Below are 18,156 nucleotides of genomic sequence, written 5' to 3' on the forward strand. Positions count from 1 at the left end.
GGTTTTTTTTTTGTTGGTTTTTTTTTAGAAAGACTTCAGATAATAGGTGGATCATGTAAAGTGGGATGAAATAAGTGTAGATGGCCAAGCCATAATGCCAGAATAAAGAGGTGTCAAAGGTTCGTCGATTGACTACAATAAAGCATGAATCATCTTCTTAGAAAATGTTATAAAAATGTTATAAAATGTATATACAATTCATAGTTTTAGAGATATCATCCTCAGATTTGAAATGAAGCATGACCACACCAGTGGCTACACTGTGGTTGTGGTTATAAGTTGTTATACTACATTCACATAATATGTTTATACATTTAATAAATATACTTTTAATTTTTATGTTTGAGCTTTTATATCTCAATATTAATAAGAGTCTGATTAATTTTGAGTCTTGAACTGTAAACTGTCAAGAGTTGGCTTTCTAAATATATGTTGGTTATTACCTGGCAAAAGCCAAGGATAGCTCAGTCGGTAGAGCATCAGACTTTTAATCTGAGGGTCCAGGGTTCAAGTCCCTGTTTGGGTGAAGGTCAGACAGTTTGTTGCAGACGTCCCCTAATCACTTGTTGTCCTCTTTCCAGCATTTGAGGGGGCTGTTCAGCTGCTCACATCCAGAAAAGAATACAGCATCTGACATACTGGCAGGAGTAGTCATGGCCGAGAGGTTAAGGCGATGGACTTGAAATCCATTGGGGTCTCCCCGCGCAGGTTCGAACCCTGCTGACTACGTGGCTCCTTGTCACTTTGTCTGGTTGTGACATCCAGGATCTTTATACAAGCTGCTTTTTGTTTTTTCTAACACGGAAATTGGGCTCTTTTCAAGCCTGAAGTGGGCATCGTTTCAAAAGGCCCAGATCATCTGTGATTTTGGCCATTCTATTCAGGCTGTCGGAGCAATGGCTTTGGCATCCCCTGACAACTTCACGGCCTTCACGTTGTGCAGCTCAAGAGTCGCCGCATTATATTTTATGGAAAATCTTGGAGATTAGTGTTTTGAAATGTTGCATTCGTTCTCTCTTAGAAAAGTCAAACAGAAACCTACTCATAATGTCCCAATTGCTCGTTTGTCTAAACCACCTTAGAGTTAGCAACATGCCATGAAAAAAAAATAACTCCACTCTTTCAATGTCAGTGTTCCTAGCTTTGGAAGGAGCAGCCTATCTCTCTCGTCCCTTTATAAATTGTGGTCTTCATCCTTTAATGCCACAAACTTTAAGCTGACAAAGCAAGGAACACTTTGAGGAGAAAGTGCTGTTATATCCCTAGGGTGGCTGTTCCCCGGCAAAAGCCCGACTAGCTCAAATGGTAGAGCATCAGACTTTAAATCTGAAGGTCCAGGGATCAAGTCCCTGTCCGGCCAAAGGTTTGTTGCAGACCTTCCCTAATCTCTTGCTGTGCTCTTCCCAGCCTTTGAGGGAGGTGGTCTTCCTCTTCAAGATAAGATGTGGCAGGGTTATTTCACAGCATTTGGTGTTGTTTTGCCTGCTGTTACTAGGGACTTTAAGAAACAGCTGCTGATGGAACGGCAACGGCAGGTGGAAGTAAGCGTTAACTGCCGTAGCTAAAGAGCGCAAAAATCACTAAGCAACAGTAAAGAGGACGGCATAGGGGTAATTTAATCATCAGACAAAATACAAAAAAAGGAAGTGATTTCAAAAAGCAAGAGAAGGGTTGCTTTTGGCATTTAATGATATACATGCCCGCAGCATCCCCAGTCCAAATCCGGATCATGGCAGTCTTTTCGTGTAGGTGAAGACGTCGTTGAACTCCTTTTTGCCAACACAATATTTTTGCCGGGTTGATCCTCTGCTCATTTTCACTACAGTGGCTGGAAACATTGTTTTCATTCATAATTACTTGCATGGATTCACATCGCAAATCAATCAGCAATTGAAAAATTCAGATTCAAATTCTAGACATGCCCCTGTGTCTCTTGATGTTCAATGCAGATTAATGCCAGTCTCCAGTAGAGATCCATTTCCTGGAGAGTTTAGGTGTAGGAGTTTTGCCATAATTACAACTTGTAACTTGTGGTAGAACTCCGACTTGTACCACGTGATCGCTGTACCACCTGACCACTGCAGATTAATTTGCCGTTGATAGAGTTGCCATAAAAACAACCAATCATCTCCTAATTACGGTAATTATTATGACGTCCAACCCTAATCAAACACACCTGAACAAGCTAATCAAGGTCTTCAAGATTAGGCTATATTAGAAAGCTACAGGCAAGTGATTTTCATTAGGGTTGGAGTTACCCAGACCCCCAATTGGATCTTTAAAAACGCATTTTCAAAAAGTGTTTTAAACCCTTTTGATAGCGTTTGTTATGGGACTCAGCTGATATTTTGATGCAGCAACAGGGGTTTTTCTTTGTAGTTTTGTGGTACAATTGCTGTCTGCCCCTCCTGACTCACTAATTCAGTGCATCGTCCAGCAGAGTTGATTTTTAGATTGCAGGTCGAGAGGATGACAGCTCAAGTGTACTGCTCGTTTAGTGCTGTGTTATTGTGTCTGTCTGCTTGTTTGAGCACAATAGACGCTGGAGTCCTAGGTGAGAAGTTCTCTTAGCTTCATTACGCAGCCCGAAGAAGTGCATAAAGTGCCTTACAAAATTTGATTTCAGACACATCTGCTTACAAAAATACAGTGCAGACGTCAAGTGGAAGTTCATCTTTGTATGTTGGTTTAGTTTTAATAAGCAAAGTATAAATATGCAAGCTCTCATAAGTTTATGCATTTTTCATTGTACAAGTAAAACCCATAAAACTAATAGGCATTTTTGTTTACTGTAAAACAAGAACATTCGTGTTATAATATGGCTACAAAATTGTTACCAGACTATCAATCCTGAGTTTAAACTTTTGCCTAAAGTTTTTTTTTTTTGTTTGTTTGTTTTGTTTTAAGAAATGCATAAGCCTACAATATAACATGGGGAGTTAATTATGTGATAACTCTGCATTTTACATATATAGTGGGTTTCTAAATTTGTTTTCTGTTGAGTAGCTTCTTAAAATGCTTAAGGAAAAGAGGGTGGTCATGGGGATGGCATCATTTTTGAAGATGTACACCAGTAAATTTGTATACAACATATTAACCGATGTCCATGCTTTCTATCAGCATTGCACTATTACTCACTCTACTACAGTGGGGTAGGTTGTAACTGCACTCTGTCTTTGAAACCGATTGATGCAGTTTAGTGAAAAATGGTTGATTTCTAAGCTACTTGAATTGAAGCAGATAAATGTGTGAATATTATAAAGTTTGAGACTCATTGCAAAACCCCTGACTTGCAAATGCTGAAGCAAACTATTACAGCACTTCCTGGTCTCCCCTAATGATCCTCTTGAATCCTCTTCTGTAGTGTCTGGTCAGTGTCCGGCGACGCTGACGGTCGTGCCCTCCCGACGAGGATGCACTTCTGATAGAGACTGCGCTGGAGGACACAAATGCTGTAAATTTCCCTGTGGGCCCGCTTGTGTGCCGCCTGTTTTCAGTGAGTTTTAATTATTGATGCATGCTATACGTCTTCCAGAAAAAAACCCTGAAAAAATGTTTTCACTCAGGAATTGCTAGTAAGTTTCACAAATAATTGCAAAGAAACTGCAAGTAACACATTGAACTAAACGTGGATTCTCTGTCATGTGTCTCTATAACAGCAAAGGCAGGGGAGTGTCCAAGCACAAATTTTGATTAAAAATTGAGGAGTAAAACTTGGTATTTGGGTTTTGTTCTGTATCTGAGACTGAATGCCTCTTAACGGACTGACTAAAGTTGACTATCTGTATCCATCCAGGAAAGCCTGCAGCCGGATCTCCAGGAAAGCCTGCAGCCGAACCTCCAAAGCCTCTAGGAAAGCCTCCAGGAAAGCCTCCAGGAAAGCCTGCAGCCGAACCGCCTAAGCCTCCAGTGAAGCCTTCCGCCGAACTGCTGGAGCCTTCTACCGAAGAGCCGGAGCCTTCTAACGAACTACCGGAGCCTTCTGCTGAACTGCCGGAGCCTTCTACCGAACCTCCTGAGCCGGAGCCTTCAGACGAACTGCCAGTGAACCCTGCAGCCAAACCCCCGAAGCCTCCAATGAAGCCTGCAGCCGAACCCCCGAAGCCTCCAGGAAAGCCTGCAGCCGAATCTCCAAAGCCTCCAGGAAAGCCTCCAGGAAAGCCTGCAGCCGAACCGCCTAAGCCTCCAGTGAAGCCTTCCGCCGAACTGCTGGATCCTTCTACTGAAGAGCCGGAGCCTTCTAACGAACTACCGGAGCCTTCAGACGAATTGCCAGTGAACCCTGCAGCCAAACCCCCGAAGCCTCCAATGAAGCCTCCAGCCGAACCTCCAAAGCCTCCAGGAAAGCCTGCAGCCGAACCTCCAAAGCCTCCAGGAAAGCCTGCAGCCGAACCTCCAAAGCCTCCAGGAAAGCCTTCAGCCGAACCTCCAAAGCCTCCAGGAAAGCCTTCAGCCGAACCTCCAAAGCCTCCAGGAAAGCCTTCAGCCGAACCTCCAAAGCCTCCAGGAAAGCCTGCAGCCGAACCCCCAAAGCCTCCAGGAAAGCCTTCAGCCGAACCCCCAAAGCCTCCAGGAAAGCCTTCAGCCGAACCCCCAAAGCCTCCAGGAAAGCCTTCAGCCGAACTACCTGAGCCGGAGCCTTCTACCGAACTACCGGAGCCTTTTACAGAACTGCCAGAGCCTTTTACTGAACCTCTTGAGCCAGAGCCTTCAGACGAACTGCCAGTGGAACCCCCGGAGCCTCCTGTGAAGCCTGCAGCCGAACCCCCGAAGCCTCCAATGAAGCCTGCAGCCGAACCCCCGAAGCCTCCAATGAAGCCTGCAGCCGAACCCCCAAAGCCTCCAATGAAGCCTGCAGCCGAACCCCCGAAGCCTCCAATGAAGCCTGCAGCCGAACCCCCGAAGCCTCCAATGAAGCCTGCAGCCGAGCCCCCGAAGCCTCCAGTGAAGCCTGCAGCCCAACCGCCCAAGCCTCCAATGAAGCCTGCAGCCCAACCGCCAAAGCCAACTTACCCTTATGGCTAATGTCCTGGCCATAAGTAATGTGGCTATGCATGCAGTTAACTGTGCTGATTTAACCATTGGATGTATGGTGTGTTTTCCCTGTTTATCACCAAATAAATCTCACACTTGTAAGACCACTTCCTCTCTTTTTTTTTAAGTGGGAAAACAAGGAATTTTATTTTTATATTCCAGTGTTAGTTTGGCTGTTCTCTTGCATAATGGCTCATTGGAATCAATGCATGAGATGCCACCCTCCAAAGCCACGCCTTCAAAACGCTTGAACACACAGCAGAGTCTGTAAAGTGTCACGAGACGAAAGACTGCACTAAATTGCCTCATGTCTAAAATGCATAACATTACAGTGATCATGAACGTAAACGACTTACAGTGCTCTAGTTGTACCACCTGACTGATGCAGATTCATTTCGGCGTTGTAGTGCTGACATGGAAACGTCTGAATCCAAATGCAATGATTGGACGAAGAATTCTGTTATTGATTGCTATAGGATGTGAAGTTTCAACCAGTATTGCCTATTGACCAATAGTCTTCTGCATTCTGAAGCATTTTAGTGAAATTGTCTTCTAGTGGTCATTTTAGGAAGTTGCAACTTCAAGCCTATTAACAGATGATCCCTGTAGTTACCTGCGGCCAAATGAGTTCTGATTGCCTGTAATGCCGAGTTCGCACTGCACAATTTTCAAAGTAGTCGGGTCACTGTTCTTTTCACACTGCACGACTATCTGGGGTAACGTTCAGTTGCTGCTGTGTGCACACTGCACGATGCACCGACGACAGGGGCTTTCACACTGCATGACTTGACAAAAGAAAGAATCGCTGACAACTGTCTGGTCTGCAAACTGCGTTTCACAACTAAACCCACGCGAGAAGCGATATGGAAATAACGCAAGATCATGCGTGTGTAAGACTGGAGTTCTCACGCGAGACTTAAATAGTTATTAAAAATGATAGCCTGCAAGAAGATTTGCAATCCAAATTGTCTGTACGCTGATTTGCAGCGAAAAGGAGAAAAAAAATGATTACGCTGGAAGAAATGGTTGGGGAGACGAGGGGTTGTGCAAAGAGAGTTGGGGGTAAATAAATAATTTTACAATGTGCTACTGTTGCTGCTGGTCAAGCAAATGTTTGTGCTTTGTTCCTGTTAAAATACTGATATTCTGGTCTATAACTCTTCCCCGAACATCCCGCAGTCCTGTAGTTTTCAGTCAGAACACATTACCACAGCAGGATTTTGGAATCGCAGACAGGTTCAGATATTTAACATGCCAAATATCTCACGGGCGTCGGCAACTCATCGGCGATTCTCTCAGATCGTGTCGTTGATAATTCACACTGCGTGATTGTCACTCGCGTGAACAAGCACCGATTTGCGAATGAAAATCGTTCAGTGTGAACTCGGCACTGATCCCGTAAAACAGCCCTTCAAATGAGTGACGTTAATTACCCAGAGTTAGCTCATTGCAAACAATGTAAGAGTCTGGAATAGAAGTGGAAAGTGCTTGATTTCTTGAACATCCTCACCTTTCTTGATTTTGACATTTTCTTTGCACACTGAACAAAAGAACATCCTTTATTTCAGTAATAAACTAATGATTTATCATCAAATTTAAAAAGTTTCTCACTGTCATATTAACATACAATCTCTTGTGAAATAAGTGCACTTAATTGTACTGTGTAGTGTAATTCAAATGTTAAAAAGTATCTATTTAAAAAAACTGTACTTACAGATGAAATAATATTAATACAATATAAGGAGCACTTAAAGACCCACTGAAGTGCTTTGAAACGCGCAGCATTTTTCAGTGTGTTGACGTCATTTCCACTGAAACAGGGAGACAGGACGGGACATATTGAGCAGCTCCTCCCCTTTTTAAAATTGGCAATAGCGTTTCTTTTACATCACAGCTTGTCCAGAGCCGTCGAGCTGAATATGTTAGCCGTGATCATCCCAGCCCTCCTTCACTCCGGCGCCAACACACCACGGTCAAATCGGCAGCGATTCCCTTACGCGTCAAAGATCGCAGACGGCCCCAGATTATTCAACATTCACTACCCATTAAAACTTCACACTCTTACTTGATCTGGACAAACTGAGCGACATTAGAAAGATTTAAGACTCCAGCTTTGATATTTGACCACTGTTTATGTTAAAACTGGTTTGCAGTGACATTCATTTCTTAATTTATGTCAGGAATGCAAAATAATTCATCTGTAACTTTCGTTATTTTGAATAGAATGTCTTCACTCATATGCAGTCAGTCATGTGTTCTCCGGTTTATCTGTGTTCACGTGCATGCACTAGACAGTTTGACAGATAGGGCTCTTAGTTCAAAAGTGCGTATATTTGGAGGAATATTGATTTATTGTCTCGTGCTTGCAAAATATTTTATACATAAAGAATAACATTTCTATTTATTTTCAACTGAATTATGCCCTGTTCCATATTCCATAATCCATAATCTAATTTGTTAAAAGAATTCACATAAGGTCCCAAGAATAGTTGTTGTTGGTTTTTTTTTTGTTGTTTTTTTTTTAGAAAGACTTCAGATAATAGGTGGATCATGTAAAGTGGGATGAAATAAGTGTAGATGGCCAAGCCATAATGCCAGAATAAAGAGGTGTCAAAGGTTCGTCGATTGACTACAATAAAGCATGAATCATCTTCTTAGAAAATGTTATAAAAATGTTATAAAATGTATATACAATTCATAGTTTTAGAGATATCATCCTCAGATTTGAAATGAAGCATGACCACACCAGTGGCTACACTGTGGTTGTGGTTATAAGTTGTTATACTACATTCACATAATATGTTTATACATTTAATAAATATACTTTTAATTTTTATGTTTGAGCTTTTATATCTCAATATTAATAAGAGTCTGATTAATTTTGAGTCTTGAACTGTAAACTGTCAAGAGTTGGCTTTCTAAATATATGTTGGTTATTACCTGGCAAAAGCCAAGGATAGCTCAGTCGGTAGAGCATCAGACTTTTAATCTGAGGGTCCAGGGTTCAAGTCCCTGTTTGGGTGAAGGTCAGACAGTTTGTTGCAGACGTCCCCTAATCACTTGTTGTCCTCTTTCCAGCATTTGAGGGGGCTGTTCAGCTGCTCACATCCAGAAAAGAATACAGCATCTGACATACTGGCAGGAGTAGTCATGGCCGAGAGGTTAAGGCGATGGACTTGAAATCCATTGGGGTCTCCCCGCGCAGGTTCGAACCCTGCTGACTACGTGGCTCCTTGTCACTTTGTCTGGTTGTGACATCCAGGATCTTTATACAAGCTGCTTTTTGTTTTTTCTAACACGGAAATTTGGCTCTTTTCAAGCCTGAAGTGGGCATCGTTTCAAAAGGCCCAGATCATCTGTGATTTTGGCCATTCTATTCAGGCTGTCGGAGCAATGGCTTTGGCATCCCCTGACAACTTCACGGCCTTCACGTTGTGCAGCTCAAGAGTCGCCGCATTATATTTTATGGAAAATCTTGGAGATTAGTGTTTTGAAATGTTGCATTCGTTCTCTCTTAGAAAAGTCAAACAGAAACCTACTCATAATGTCCCAATTGCTCGTTTGTCTAAACCACCTTAGAGTTAGCAACATGCCATGAAAAAAAAATAACTCCACTCTTTCAATGTCAGTGTTCCTAGCTTTGGAAGGAGCAGCCTATCTCTCTCGTCCCTTTATAAATTGTGGTCTTCATCCTTTAATGCCACAAACTTTAAGCTGACAAAGCAAGGAACACTTTGAGGAGAAAGTGCTGTTATATCCCTAGGGTGGCTGTTCCCCGGCAAAAGCCCGACTAGCTCAAATGGTAGAGCATCAGACTTTAAATCTGAAGGTCCAGGGATCAAGTCCCTGTCCGGCCAAAGGTTTGTTGCAGACCTTCCCTAATCTCTTGCTGTGCTCTTCCCAGCCTTTGAGGGAGGTGGTCTTCCTCTTCAAGATAAGATGTGGCAGGGTTATTTCACAGCATTTGGTGTTGTTTTGCCTGCTGTTACTAGGGACTTTAAGAAACAGCTGCTGATGGAACGGCAACGGCAGGTGGAAGTAAGCGTTAACTGCCGTAGCTAAAGAGCGCAAAAATCACTAAGCAACAGTAAAGAGGACGGCATAGGGGTAATTTAATCATCAGACAAAATACAAAAAAAGGAAGTGATTTCAAAAAGCAAGAGAAGGGTTGCTTTTGGCATTTAATGATATACATGCCCGCAGCATCCCCAGTCCAAATCCGGATCATGGCAGTCTTTTCGTGTAGGTGAAGACGTCGTTGAACTCCTTTTTGCCAACACAATATTTTTGCCGGGTTGATCCTCTGCTCATTTTCACTACAGTGGCTGGAAACATTGTTTTCATTCATAATTACTTGCATGGATTCACATCGCAAATCAATCAGCAATTGAAAAATTCAGATTCAAATTCTAGACATGCCCCTGTGTCTCTTGATGTTCAATGCAGATTAATGCCAGTCTCCAGTAGAGATCCATTTCCTGGAGAGTTTAGGTGTAGGAGTTTTGCCATAATTACAACTTGTAACTTGTGGTAGAACTCCGACTTGTACCACGTGATCGCTGTACCACCTGACCACTGCAGATTAATTTGCCGTTGATAGAGTTGCCATAAAAACAACCAATCATCTCCTAATTACGGTAATTATTATGACGTCCAACCCTAATCAAACACACCTGAACAAGCTAATCAAGGTCTTCAAGATTAGGCTATATTAGAAAGCTACAGGCAAGTGATTTTCATTAGGGTTGGAGTTACCCAGACCCCCAATTGGATCTTTAAAAACGCATTTTCAAAAAGTGTTTTAAACCCTTTTGATAGCGTTTGTTATGGGACTCAGCTGATATTTTGATGCAGCAACAGGGGTTTTTCTTTGTAGTTTTGTGGTACAATTGCTGTCTGCCCCTCCTGACTCACTAATTCAGTGCATCGTCCAGCAGAGTTGATTTTTAGATTGCAGGTCGAGAGGATGACAGCTCAAGTGTACTGCTCGTTTAGTGCTGTGTTATTGTGTCTGTCTGCTTGTTTGAGCACAATAGACGCTGGAGTCCTAGGTGAGAAGTTCTCTTAGCTTCATTACGCAGCCCGAAGAAGTGCATAAAGTGCCTTACAAAATTTGATTTCAGACACATCTGCTTACAAAAATACAGTGCAGACGTCAAGTGGAAGTTCATCTTTGTATGTTGGTTTAGTTTTAATAAGCAAAGTATAAATATGCAAGCTCTCATAAGTTTATGCATTTTTCATTGTACAAGTAAAACCCATAAAACTAATAGGCATTTTTGTTTACTGTAAAACAAGAACATTCGTGTTATAATATGGCTACAAAATTGTTACCAGACTATCAATCCTGAGTTTAAACTTTTGCCTAAAGTTTTTTTTTTTTGTTTGTTTGTTTTGTTTTAAGAAATGCATAAGCCTACAATATAACATGGGGAGTTAATTATGTGATAACTCTGCATTTTACATATATAGTGGGTTTCTAAATTTGTTTTCTGTTGAGTAGCTTCTTAAAATGCTTAAGGAAAAGAGGGTGGTCATGGGGATGGCATCATTTTTGAAGATGTACACCAGTAAATTTGTATACAACATATTAACCGATGTCCATGCTTTCTATCAGCATTGCACTATTACTCACTCTACTACAGTGGGGTAGGTTGTAACTGCACTCTGTCTTTGAAACCGATTGATGCAGTTTAGTGAAAAATGGTTGATTTCTAAGCTACTTGAATTGAAGCAGATAAATGTGTGAATATTATAAAGTTTGAGACTCATTGCAAAACCCCTGACTTGCAAATGCTGAAGCAAACTATTACAGCACTTCCTGGTCTCCCCTAATGATCCTCTTGAATCCTCTTCTGTAGTGTCTGGTCAGTGTCCGGCGACGCTGACGGTCGTGCCCTCCCGACGAGGATGCACTTCTGATAGAGACTGCGCTGGAGGACACAAATGCTGTAAATTTCCCTGTGGGCCCGCTTGTGTGCCGCCTGTTTTCAGTGAGTTTTAATTATTGATGCATGCTATACGTCTTCCAGAAAAAAACCCTGAAAAAATGTTTTCACTCAGGAATTGCTAGTAAGTTTCACAAATAATTGCAAAGAAACTGCAAGTAACACATTGAACTAAACGTGGATTCTCTGTCATGTGTCTCTATAACAGCAAAGGCAGGGGAGTGTCCAAGCACAAATTTTGATTAAAAATTGAGGAGTAAAACTTGGTATTTGGGTTTTGTTCTGTATCTGAGACTGAATGCCTCTTAACGGACTGACTAAAGTTGACTATCTGTATCCATCCAGGAAAGCCTGCAGCCGGATCTCCAGGAAAGCCTGCAGCCGAACCTCCAAAGCCTCTAGGAAAGCCTCCAGGAAAGCCTCCAGGAAAGCCTGCAGCCGAACCGCCTAAGCCTCCAGTGAAGCCTTCCGCCGAACTGCTGGAGCCTTCTACCGAAGAGCCGGAGCCTTCTAACGAACTACCGGAGCCTTCTGCTGAACTGCCGGAGCCTTCTACCGAACCTCCTGAGCCGGAGCCTTCAGACGAACTGCCAGTGAACCCTGCAGCCAAACCCCCGAAGCCTCCAATGAAGCCTGCAGCCGAACCCCCGAAGCCTCCAGGAAAGCCTGCAGCCGAATCTCCAAAGCCTCCAGGAAAGCCTCCAGGAAAGCCTGCAGCCGAACCGCCTAAGCCTCCAGTGAAGCCTTCCGCCGAACTGCTGGATCCTTCTACTGAAGAGCCGGAGCCTTCTAACGAACTACCGGAGCCTTCAGACGAATTGCCAGTGAACCCTGCAGCCAAACCCCCGAAGCCTCCAATGAAGCCTCCAGCCGAACCTCCAAAGCCTCCAGGAAAGCCTGCAGCCGAACCTCCAAAGCCTCCAGGAAAGCCTGCAGCCGAACCTCCAAAGCCTCCAGGAAAGCCTTCAGCCGAACCTCCAAAGCCTCCAGGAAAGCCTTCAGCCGAACCTCCAAAGCCTCCAGGAAAGCCTTCAGCCGAACCTCCAAAGCCTCCAGGAAAGCCTGCAGCCGAACCCCCAAAGCCTCCAGGAAAGCCTTCAGCCGAACCCCCAAAGCCTCCAGGAAAGCCTTCAGCCGAACCCCCAAAGCCTCCAGGAAAGCCTTCAGCCGAACTACCTGAGCCGGAGCCTTCTACCGAACTACCGGAGCCTTTTACAGAACTGCCAGAGCCTTTTACTGAACCTCTTGAGCCAGAGCCTTCAGACGAACTGCCAGTGGAACCCCCGGAGCCTCCTGTGAAGCCTGCAGCCGAACCCCCGAAGCCTCCAATGAAGCCTGCAGCCGAACCCCCGAAGCCTCCAATGAAGCCTGCAGCCGAACCCCCAAAGCCTCCAATGAAGCCTGCAGCCGAACCCCCGAAGCCTCCAATGAAGCCTGCAGCCGAACCCCCGAAGCCTCCAATGAAGCCTGCAGCCGAGCCCCCGAAGCCTCCAGTGAAGCCTGCAGCCCAACCGCCCAAGCCTCCAATGAAGCCTGCAGCCCAACCGCCAAAGCCAACTTACCCTTATGGCTAATGTCCTGGCCATAAGTAATGTGGCTATGCATGCAGTTAACTGTGCTGATTTAACCATTGGATGTATGGTGTGTTTTCCCTGTTTATCACCAAATAAATCTCACACTTGTAAGACCACTTCCTCTCTTTTTTTTTAAGTGGGAAAACAAGGAATTTTATTTTTATATTCCAGTGTTAGTTTGGCTGTTCTCTTGCATAATGGCTCATTGGAATCAATGCATGAGATGCCACCCTCCAAAGCCACGCCTTCAAAACGCTTGAACACACAGCAGAGTCTGTAAAGTGTCACGAGACGAAAGACTGCACTAAATTGCCTCATGTCTAAAATGCATAACATTACAGTGATCATGAACGTAAACGACTTACAGTGCTCTAGTTGTACCACCTGACTGATGCAGATTCATTTCGGCGTTGTAGTGCTGACATGGAAACGTCTGAATCCAAATGCAATGATTGGACGAAGAATTCTGTTATTGATTGCTATAGGATGTGAAGTTTCAACCAGTATTGCCTATTGACCAATAGTCTTCTGCATTCTGAAGCATTTTAGTGAAATTGTCTTCTAGTGGTCATTTTAGGAAGTTGCAACTTCAAGCCTATTAACAGATGATCCCTGTAGTTACCTGCGGCCAAATGAGTTCTGATTGCCTGTAATGCCGAGTTCGCACTGCACAATTTTCAAAGTAGTCGGGTCACTGTTCTTTTCACACTGCACGACTATCTGGGGTAACGTTCAGTTGCTGCTGTGTGCACACTGCACGATGCACCGACGACAGGGGCTTTCACACTGCATGACTTGACAAAAGAAAGAATCGCTGACAACTGTCTGGTCTGCAAACTGCGTTTCACAACTAAACCCACGCGAGAAGCGATATGGAAATAACGCAAGATCATGCGTGTGTAAGACTGGAGTTCTCACGCGAGACTTAAATAGTTATTAAAAATGATAGCCTGCAAGAAGATTTGCAATCCAAATTGTCTGTACGCTGATTTGCAGCGAAAAGGAGAAAAAAAATGATTACGCTGGAAGAAATGGTTGGGGAGACGAGGGGTTGTGCAAAGAGAGTTGGGGGTAAATAAATAATTTTACAATGTGCTACTGTTGCTGCTGGTCAAGCAAATGTTTGTGCTTTGTTCCTGTTAAAATACTGATATTCTGGTCTATAACTCTTCCCCGAACATCCCGCAGTCCTGTAGTTTTCAGTCAGAACACATTACCACAGCAGGATTTTGGAATCGCAGACAGGTTCAGATATTTAACATGCCAAATATCTCACGGGCGTCGGCAACTCATCGGCGATTCTCTCAGATCGTGTCGTTGATAATTCACACTGCGTGATTGTCACTCGCGTGAACAAGCACCGATTTGCGAATGAAAATCGTTCAGTGTGAACTCGGCACTGATCCCGTAAAACAGCCCTTCAAATGAGTGACGTTAATTACCCAGAGTTAGCTCATTGCAAACAATGTAAGAGTCTGGAATAGAAGTGGAAAGTGCTTGATTTCTTGAACATCCTCACCTTTCTTGATTTTGACATTTTCTTTGCACACTGAACAAAAGAACATCCTTTATTTCAGTAATAAACTAATGATTTATCATCAAATTTAAAAAGTTTCTCACTGTCATATTAACATACAATCTCTTGTGAAATAAGTGCACTTAATTGTACTGTGTAGTGTAATTCAAATGTTAAAAAGTATCTATTTAAAAAAACTGTACTTACAGATGAAATAATATTAATACAATATAAGGAGCACTTAAAGACCCACTGAAGTGCTTTGAAACGCGCAGCATTTTTCAGTGTGTTGACGTCATTTCCACTGAAACAGGGAGACAGGACGGGACATATTGAGCAGCTCCTCCCCTTTTTAAAATTGGCAATAGCGTTTCTTTTACATCACAGCTTGTCCAGAGCCGTCGAGCTGAATATGTTAGCCGTGATCATCCCAGCCCTCCTTCACTCCGGCGCCAACACACCACGGTCAAATCGGCAGCGATTCCCTTACGCGTCAAAGATCGCAGACGGCCCCAGATTATTCAACATTCACTACCCATTAAAACTTCACACTCTTACTTGATCTGGACAAACTGAGCGACATTAGAAAGATTTAAGACTCCAGCTTTGATATTTGACCACTGTTTATGTTAAAACTGGTTTGCAGTGACATTCATTTCTTAATTTATGTCAGGAATGCAAAATAATTCATCTGTAACTTTCGTTATTTTGAATAGAATGTCTTCACTCATATGCAGTCAGTCATGTGTTCTCCGGTTTATCTGTGTTCACGTGCATGCACTAGACAGTTTGACAGATAGGGCTCTTAGTTCAAAAGTGCGTATATTTGGAGGAATATTGATTTATTGTCTCGTGCTTGCAAAATATTTTATACATAAAGAATAACATTTCTATTTATTTTCAACTGAATTATGCCCTGTTCCATATTCCATAATCCATAATCTAATTTGTTAAAAGAATTCACATAAGGTCCCAAGAATAGTTGTTGTTGGTTTTTTTTTTGTTGTTTTTTTTTTAGAAAGACTTCAGATAATAGGTGGATCATGTAAAGTGGGATGAAATAAGTGTAGATGGCCAAGCCATAATGCCAGAATAAAGAGGTGTCAAAGGTTCGTCGATTGACTACAATAAAGCATGAATCATCTTCTTAGAAAATGTTATAAAAATGTTATAAAATGTATATACAATTCATAGTTTTAGAGATATCATCCTCAGATTTGAAATGAAGCATGACCACACCAGTGGCTACACTGTGGTTGTGGTTATAAGTTGTTATACTACATTCACATAATATGTTTATACATTTAATAAATATACTTTTAATTTTTATGTTTGAGCTTTTATATCTCAATATTAATAAGAGTCTGATTAATTTTGAGTCTTGAACTGTAAACTGTCAAGAGTTGGCTTTCTAAATATATGTTGGTTATTACCTGGCAAAAGCCAAGGATAGCTCAGTCGGTAGAGCATCAGACTTTTAATCTGAGGGTCCAGGGTTCAAGTCCCTGTTTGGGTGAAGGTCAGACAGTTTGTTGCAGACGTCCCCTAATCACTTGTTGTCCTCTTTCCAGCATTTGAGGGGGCTGTTCAGCTGCTCACATCCAGAAAAGAATACAGCATCTGACATACTGGCAGGAGTAGTCATGGCCGAGAGGTTAAGGCGATGGACTTGAAATCCATTGGGGTCTCCCCGCGCAGGTTCGAACCCTGCTGACTACGTGGCTCCTTGTCACTTTGTCTGGTTGTGACATCCAGGATCTTTATACAAGCTGCTTTTTGTTTTTTCTAACACGGAAATTGGGCTCTTTTCAAGCCTGAAGTGGGCATCGTTTCAAAAGGCCCAGATCATCTGTGATTTTGGCCATTCTATTCAGGCTGTCGGAGCAATGGCTTTGGCATCCCCTGACAACTTCACGGCCTTCACGTTGTGCAGCTCAAGAGTCGCCGCATTATATTTTATGGAAAATCTTGGAGATTAGTGTTTTGAAATGTTGCATTCGTTCTCTCTTAGAAAAGTCAAACAGAAACCTACTCATAATGTCCCAATTGCTCGTTTGTCTAAACCACCTTAGAGTTAGCAACATGCCATGAAAAAAAAATAACTCCACTCTTTCAATGTCAGTGTTCCTAGCTTTGGAAGGAGCAGCCTATCTCTCTCGTCCCTTTATAAATTGTGGTCTTCATCCTTTAATGCCACAAACTTTAAGCTGACAAAGCAAGGAACACTTTGAGGAGAAAGTGCTGTTATATCCCTAGGGTGGCTGTTCCCCGGCAAAAGCCCGACTAGCTCAAATGGTAGAGCATCAGACTTTAAATCTGAAGGTCCAGGGATCAAGTCCCTGTCCGGCCAAAGGTTTGTTGCAGACCTTCCCTAATCTCTTGCTGTGCTCTTCCCAGCCTTTGAGGGAGGTGGTCTTCCTCTTCAAGATAAGATGTGGCAGGGTTATTTCACAGCATTTGGTGTTGTTTTGCCTGCTGTTACTAGGGACTTTAAGAAACAGCTGCTGATGGAACGGCAACGGCAGGTGGAAGTAAGCGTTAACTGCCGTAGCTAAAGAGCGCAAAAATCACTAAGCAACAGTAAAGAGGACGGCATAGGGGTAATTTAATCATCAGACAAAATACAAAAAAAGGAAGTGATTTCAAAAAGCAAGAGAAGGGTTGCTTTTGGCATTTAATGATATACATGCCCGCAGCATCCCCAGTCCAAATCCGGATCATGGCAGTCTTTTCGTGTAGGTGAAGACGTCGTTGAACTCCTTTTTGCCAACACAATATTTTTGCCGGGTTGATCCTCTGCTCATTTTCACTACAGTGGCTGGAAACATTGTTTTCATTCATAATTACTTGCATGGATTCACATCGCAAATCAATCAGCAATTGAAAAATTCAGATTCAAATTCTAGACATGCCCCTGTGTCTCTTGATGTTCAATGCAGATTAATGCCAGTCTCCAGTAGAGATCCATTTCCTGGAGAGTTTAGGTGTAGGAGTTTTGCCATAATTACAACTTGTAACTTGTGGTAGAACTCCGACTTGTACCACGTGATCGCTGTACCACCTGACCACTGCAGATTAATTTGCCGTTGATAGAGTTGCCATAAAAACAACCAATCATCTCCTAATTACGGTAATTATTATGACGTCCAACCCTAATCAAACACACCTGAACAAGCTAATCAAGGTCTTCAAGATTAGGCTATATTAGAAAGCTACAGGCAAGTGATTTTCATTAGGGTTGGAGTTACCCAGACCCCCAATTGGATCTTTAAAAACGCATTTTCAAAAAGTGTTTTAAACCCTTTTGATAGCGTTTGTTATGGGACTCAGCTGATATTTTGATGCAGCAACAGGGGTTTTTCTTTGTAGTTTTGTGGTACAATTGCTGTCTGCCCCTCCTGACTCACTAATTCAGTGCATCGTCCAGCAGAGTTGATTTTTAGATTGCAGGTCGAGAGGATGACAGCTCAAGTGTACTGCTCGTTTAGTGCTGTGTTATTGTGTCTGTCTGCTTGTTTGAGCACAATAGACGCTGGAGTCCTAGGTGAGAAGTTCTCTTAGCTTCATTACGCAGCCCGAAGAAGTGCATAAAGTGCCTTACAAAATTTGATTTCAGACACATCTGCTTACAAAAATACAGTGCAGACGTCAAGTGGAAGTTCATCTTTGTATGTGGGTTTAGTTTTAATAAGCAAAGTATAAATATGCAAGCTCTCATAAGTTTATGCATTTTTCATTGTACAAGTAAAACCCATAAAACTAATAGGCATTTTTGTTTACTGTAAAACAAGAACATTCGTGTTATAATATGGCTACAAAATTGTTACCAGACTATCAATCCTGAGTTTAAACTTTTGCCTAAAGTTTTTTTTTTTTGTTTGTTTGTTTTGTTTTAAGAAATGCATAAGCCTACAATATAACATGGGGAGTTAATTATGTGATAACTCTGCATTTTACATATATAGTGGGTTTCTAAATTTGTTTTCTGTTGAGTAGCTTCTTAAAATGCTTAAGGAAAAGAGGGTGGTCATGGGGATGGCATCATTTTTGAAGATGTACACCAGTAAATTTGTATACAACATAT

General features: G+C 42.5%; 1 protein-coding gene across 3 annotated transcripts in view; it reads right to left on the minus strand.

Moving 5' to 3' along the window:
• LOC309503475 (uncharacterized protein) overlaps positions 1-18,156 on the minus strand; it is a gene marked incomplete at its 5' end in the record, with an annotated part of 333,921 nt that overhangs the window by 286,006 nt on the left and 29,759 nt on the right. The window lies entirely within an intron of this gene.

The sequence above is a fragment of the Leuciscus leuciscus genome (assembly GCF_965113295.1).
Source record: "Leuciscus leuciscus genome assembly, chromosome: 7".
NCBI lineage: Eukaryota > Metazoa > Chordata > Actinopteri > Cypriniformes > Leuciscidae > Leuciscus > Leuciscus leuciscus.